Source organism: Aphidius gifuensis, linkage group LG6 (genome assembly GCF_014905175.1).
Source record: "Aphidius gifuensis isolate YNYX2018 linkage group LG6, ASM1490517v1, whole genome shotgun sequence".
NCBI lineage: Eukaryota > Metazoa > Arthropoda > Insecta > Hymenoptera > Braconidae > Aphidius > Aphidius gifuensis.
Window position 1 is genome coordinate 10762582 of NC_057793.1, and position 7087 is coordinate 10769668.

At 28.7% G+C, this 7087-nt stretch overlaps 1 long non-coding RNA gene across 2 annotated transcripts; it reads right to left on the reverse strand.

Moving 5' to 3' along the window:
* Window positions 1–4083: 4083 nt before the first annotated feature.
* LOC122859455 lies at window positions 4084–4644 on the reverse strand. Of its 2 annotated transcripts, none has more exons than XR_006374348.1 (3): window positions 4592–4644; window positions 4384–4482; window positions 4084–4127 (listed from the first exon to the last, which is right to left on the reverse strand). It is a non-coding gene; the product is annotated as an uncharacterized LOC122859455 (long non-coding RNA). The 2 variants fall into 2 exon arrangements; XR_006374347.1 differs by lacking the exon at window positions 4084–4127 and adding an exon at window positions 4234–4308.
* Between the last annotated feature and the right edge of the window lie 2443 nt (window positions 4645–7087).

A 7087-nucleotide genomic window follows, 5' to 3' on the forward strand; every position in this document is an offset into this window, starting at 1 on the left:
TGAGATTGAAAATGACATAAGCAACGATCACAAATTATTTTCTTCCCATTATGTTTAGAAATTTGTGAGCTCACTAATCTGGATAAGTTTTTGATCCATGCAAAATGATATTGTGCCAAATTTTTTCGTGAATTGAAATTATTAACAACAACAATATCATCATCATCATCATCATCATAATCGTCTTCCACTTCTACTTCTCTCTCAACCATTAAAAGATGAATCGTTTCCCTATCTGATTCATTTTTGCTTATATAATATGGTACAACTCTTTCTTTTCTACGTTTTTTATTTTTTTTCTCATTATCATTATCACTTTCATCATCACTTTCATCATCATCATCATCATCATCATCATCATCATCATCATCTATACCATAAATATTAATTTTCAACTTATTTTGTTTTTCAAAAACTTTGATTTTTTCCCATGTTATTGGGAAAGTTATTCCGCTAGAATTTATTTTATCCAGATGTTTCGTATAATGACTCACACGCTCACCATTTTTTGGCACTTTGTATAAACATGCTAAAACTGACCATAGGAAACAAAAATTATCAGAATTTTTGACGTTTACAACTGAGTGAGTTTTCAGTATCCATGATGGCATTTCAACGAAAGATGAATTACCACCTTGCAGTGGTATGTAATCATTAATTTGGATTTCAAGATGGAGGATTTCCTGCAGTTTCCAACCAGATCCATTTAATTCAGCTTCCTCAACATCTTCTATAAAATGTTCAAAATTTTCTTTGAATAGTTGGCTCAGATCTGATGATTGTAAAACCTCGAAACTGCCTTCACTGAAATATTTTGTTTCAACTTCTACACTATTATCTGAAGGTTTTTCGATTTCATAGTTTAAAGCTAATACAGTATTGACTTTGAGTGCATTTTTATCTTGTAAAATAAGACCTAACTGATTAATTAACATTTCTTTAGCATCAGAAAGAAAGTCTTTTACATCTTTATGTTTTAAATTAATTATAATACTTGTCTTCATCCTGTTTCTGAATACATTTTCTAAGTCTTGCCATTCAATGTATTTTTCAGTAGAAGCGTTTGATACATCAACTGTTGAAGATACACCTGCACCTTGTACTTGCAAACTTTGTAATCTTAATAAATAAGTTGTCAGTATTGCCACTGTTGCTTGAGTGCATTTTTTATGAGCACCTGACAGACTTGCACATGATCTGTTATAATTTGCAATATCTCTGCGTAAAGAAATAATTGTAGAATTGATTTGATTGTGATCTGGAGCCTCGTGTAAACGTTCAACTATTATTCGATATTCTTCTCGACGTAGTCTGCATTGTGCATTTAAATCCATTTTATTCGAATTTTTTATTTTAATATTTGTTTGGTTAACCTAAAAATCAAAAAATATTAATGTAGAATTATTGCAAGCGAAAATCTATGGATAATTGACTTAAAAATTTCAAAAAATATTCAAAAATTGTAAAGATAATGATGGATTACCAAAAAAAAAAAAATTATTTTGAGGTTATTTTTTTATAAAAAAATATTAACCTAGTGCAAGAAATATTTATGTAGATTGATAGCTAGTGAAAATCTGAAAATAATTAACTTGAAACTTTTAAATATTAATCAAAAATTGACAAGATAATGATGGATTACCAAAAAAAAAAAAAAAAAAAAAAAAAAATTTTTTTGAGGTTATTTTTATAGAAAAATATTAACCTGGTGCAAAAAAATATTTATGTAAATTGTTAGCTAGTGAAAATCTAAGAATAATTGACTTAAAACTTTTTAAAATTACTCAAAAATTGATGAGATAATGATGGATTACAAAAAAAGTTTTTTTTTTAAGGTTATTTTTTATAGAAAAATATTAACCTGGTGCAAAAAATATTTAAGTAGATTGATAGCTAGTGAAAGTCTAAGGATAGTTTATTGAGAAATTTTATAAAATATCTAAGGATTATAAAAATAAATATTGGTTATTAAATTGTGGTTAAGACTTACCTGATATTTTTATATGACTATTTCGTCTTGGCAGCAGATCACAATGAAATGTGTTGAAAGAATGAGTTAGATGGACTGATATTTATTTAGCTTTATCCCCACTTTTTGATGACCACTAGCGACATCATCACACTAGCGCCACTATTTCATTTTATTGACTACTAGCGACTTCATCACATTTTTTATTCACTACTAGCGATACGCAGAGAATGAAACCAAAAAAAAAAAAGTTTAGAAAATATATAGCTAAGGCAAAATGATTCTAACCAATAAAAAGCAATAAAAATTTCATATGAAAAAAAAAAAAAACAAAAAATATTTCAAATCAAATAAATCAAAAAAAAAAACGAATCAATATAAAAATAATAATTACAAGAGATAAGCAATAAAAATTTCATATGAAAAAAAAAAAAAAAAAAAAAACAAAAAATATTCTAAATTAAATAAATAAAAAAAACGAATCAATATAAAAATAATAATTACAAGAGAGATAAGCAATAAAAATTTCATATGAAAAAAAAAAAAAAAAAAAAAAATTTTAAAAACAATTCAATTAATTTATTTTTTAATAAAAAATGAAGTCTTTTGTCCACATTGGACTTCCACAAATTCTACCTCTTCGCGAAAGTACACGTGGTATGTAGCTACAATTGTAGTAATCTACATTTTCTAACCGCCTATTCATCTCCTCCGGTTCGAGAATAACCGTATCAGCATCATCATCGTCATCATCGTCATCATCGTCATCATATTCCTGCTCACGAGTATCTCTGGTTACTGTAAAAGAAAAAACAACAATGAAAAATTACTGAAAGAAAAAAAAAAAAAAATCAGAAAAAAAAAAAATACTTACAATAAATTGGTTCATCATCATCAATATCATCATATTGCTGCTCACGAGTATCCCTGGTTACTGTAAAAGAAAAAAACAACAATGAAAAATTACTGAAAGAAAAAAAAAAAAAAATCATCAGAAAAAAAAAAAAAAAAAATACTTACAATAAATTGGTTCATCATCATCATCATATTCCTGCTCACGAGTATCCCTGGTTACTGTAAAAGAAAAAAAAACAACAATGAAAAATTACTGAAAGAAAAAAAAAAATCATCAGAAAAAAAAAAAAAAATACTTACAATAAATTGGTTCATCATCATCATCATCACTCACCAAGTCGATGATAGGTATAATCTGTAAAAACGATAAAGAAAATACAAGTAAAAAAAAGGGCATCTACCGGAAAAAAAAAAAAAAATAGATAAATAGAATAAGTAAATAAATAAATTTTTTTTATTTTTTTATCCCGGTAGATGTCCTTTTTTTTTTAGCAGCAAAATCGGACTTCTATTTATTATTTTTATTATTAAAAAGGACATGTACAAAGCAAATTTTGCTGCTAAAAAAAAGGACATCTACTGGAAAAAAATGTAATTTTGCACAATTTTTTTTAGCAACAAAATTAGTCTTGTATTTTTTTCTCGCTAGATGTCCTTTTTTTTAGCAGCGAAATTGGACTTCTATTTATTTATTATTTTTATTATTATTATTAAAAAGGACATGTACAAGGCAAATTTTGCTGCTAAAAAAAAAAGGACATCTATTGGAAAAAAATGTAATTTTGCTCAATTTTTTTTAGCAACAAAATTAGCCTTGTATTTTTTTCTCGCTAGATGTCCTTTTTTTTTTTTTTTTTTTGGACTTCTATTTATTTTTTTTTTTTTGTAAAAAAAAAAGGACATGTACAAGGCAAATTTTGCTGCTAAAAAAAAGGACATCTACTGGAAAGTAGAAAAAAAAACCAGAAACTTAGAAAAAATAACGAAGTTCCCCCGCCGGGAATCGAACCCGGGTCTTTTGCTTTCCGGGCAAACGCCTTGACCACTAGACCACAGGGCTTCTTATTTTTTCTAAGTTTCATCAAGTCAACTCCGACGTCCTTCTATGCGTCAATTCATTTTTTGAAAAAAACCAGGTTTTGCACAATTTTTACTACCGGAAAAATAAAATAGAGGGAAAAATTGTACATTATTAAATTGCAATCGTACATTTTTTTCCAGTAGATGTCCAAAAAAAAAAAAAAAAAAAAAATACATACCTCATGATCCATTGCTGATCCATTGCTCTCATCACCAGTGTTATCTGCAAAAAAATTAAAAATTAATAAAATAATTGAAAATAAAAAAAAATATAATATATAAAAATGAAAAATATTAAAAATTACCTGGGTTATCTGCAACAGAGACGATGGGTTCTCCAGATAACCTCTGCTCCAGCTCCTCTTGCTCTAACCTGGCAGCTGGGTCATCATCACCAGTGTTATCTGCAAAAAAATTGATAAAATAATTGAAAATAAAAAAAATATAATATATAAAAAATGAAAAATATTAAAAATTACCTGGGTTATCTGCAACAGGGACGGTGGGTTCTCCAGATAACCTCTGCTCCAGCTCCTCTTGCTCTAACCTGGCAGCTGGGTCATCATCACCAGTGTTATCTGTAAAAAAAAATAAAAATTAATAAAATAATTGAAAAAATAAAAATTAATAAAATAATTAAAAATAAAAAAAATATAAAAATAAAAAATATAAAAATAAAAAAATTACCTTGGTTAGCGGCAACGGGGACGGTGGCTTCTCTGGATGACCTCTCCTCCTGCTCTAACCTAGACATTGCGTGGTATCGGCCCACAAATTCCGTTCCAGGAGTCTTCTCCAAAGACCTACACGCTGAAAAAAAAAAAATAATATAATCAAAGAAATACAATAAAATTAATAATAAAACAAAAAAGATTGATGAGAACACGTGCTTGCGTGATGTAATTATTCAAGCATGCATTCTAACCAACCTTTTTTGTTTTTCTTATCAATTTTATTATATTTTCTTTTTATTTTATTCTATTAATTTTATTTTGTTTATTTTTTATTTATTTAATAAATGAACAATTTTTTTATTATATTTTTATTATATTTTCCTCTTTGCAAAACACGTGCGTAAAAGAGATTGCACACGTGTTCTGCGTGAAGAAAAAATATAATAAAAATATAATAAAAAAATTGTTCATTTATTAAATAAATAAAAAATAAACAAAATAAAATTAATAAAATAAAAAGAAAATATAATAAAAATTGATAAGAAAAACAAAAAGGATAGAAAACGTGCTTGAATAATTGCATCATGCAAGCACGTGTTCTCATCAATCTTTTTTGTTTTTCATATTAATTTATGTTTATTGCATTTTCTTTTAATTTATTTATTTTTATTTAATAAATTAGTGTTGTGGCTTTTTTTTATTATAAATATTATATATATATATTTTATTCTTTGCAAAACACATGGGTAAATCTCTCGATTGCCCACACGTGTTTTGCAAAAGAATAAAACCATACAACTAATTTATTAAATAAAAAAATAAAATAAAAATGAATAAAAAATAAAATAAATTACTTACCCTTCTATTATTTCTTCTATTAACTCTTCCACAGTTCATTTTGTATTTTCCTTTAAAAGTATTATCAAACAACCTCATTCCGTGACGAACCAAACTTTAAGAAAATTGTGGGAAATTTGGAAAACATAGAGCGCTGACAAAACGGAACTGCAGCGCACTACTAAAGATATCATATGATAAAAACGGGAAATACATTACCTACTTTTTGTGGGAATTTTGAAAATATTATGAAAATATTATAAACGTTATTAAATTATTAAATTATTATTATTATTGTTATTGATGATAAATAATATATTATGATATAATAATAATTACCTTTGGTAATAACGAAATGTAATATGACGTCTTGCGAAAAAACCAATATGACGTTGAAAAAAAAATTCAATATGGCGTCTTGCGAAAAAACCAATAGGGCGTTGAAAAAAAAAAAAAATCCAATATGGCGACAGACGGAAAAAAACAATATGGCGTCGTATGAAAAATGGGACCCGGGAATTTCAAAATTTCAAAAAATTTAAAATGGCGTCTTTTGGAAAAACCAATATGGCGTCTTACAAAAATCGGACCCCCCATGGCGATTTGACCTAATTAATCAATTAGAGGACCCCCTGTGGCGAGCTGACCTAATTAATTAATTAATTGGCCTAATTAATTAATTCAAGGACCCCCTGCGGTGATTTGACCTAATTAATTAATTCGCGGACCCCCTGGGGGGAGGCCTCGCGGATTCCGGGAAATCACCCGCGAATCACAGCGGGGGGTCGCGGGGGGAAGGGGGCACAGTGGGGGGGGTGAGCCAGAACTCTCCTATATATACTACTAATAACAATAATAATAATATTGAGATATATTATTATTGCAATGGCAACGTATGTGTAAGACCTGGTCACGGATGGATCGCTGTATGGTTCCCTATACAAAATACATATCTCACATGTAGACTATTTGCTCCCACACTTACGATACTTGTGACGTAGGTATTTTACTATAGAATAGTCGCAATGTAATATAGGCGTATGTAATACACTATGCTTGGTTCACGATAGTTTCCTCAGGTTTGGTTACGTATTTCATAATCCAATCAGGTGGACCGCGCCCCTCTACCATTTCTAAGACTGAGTTAGGCTCCCGCACCCGTATTCACGAGGCAAAATTGTTCTCATTAGGGCTTTTTTTTTCCGCTGATGGCGCTTGACAAAATTTTTTTTATATAGATTTCACATAGAAAAGCTTCACAAACGCCACCATCGGAAAAAAAACGCCCTAATGAGAACATCCTCTGAATACGGGTGCAGAATTTGTTCTCGTGACTCCCACGGTTGTTGGCTTCCGAGATAACCAACATGGCTCCCCCCGGTGATTTTGAGGAGGATGGTGAGAAATCCTCGTTGTTAACCTTGGCTGATAGTTCTCGCCGTGCAGGTCAGAAAATCGATTACAATACATATGTTTGTGTGTGTTGACATATGTGATTATAACAACATTTTATATCTGTCAAAAAATATTAATGCCTATAACCTTTAAATGATTTACCAATATTTAATTGAATTGTTATAAATAAAAGAGTAGTTAATGTCTTATAAATAAAAAAATAACGAAAAATTGAATAAAAAAAACTACATCCAAACACAAAAAAAAAAAGATAAAT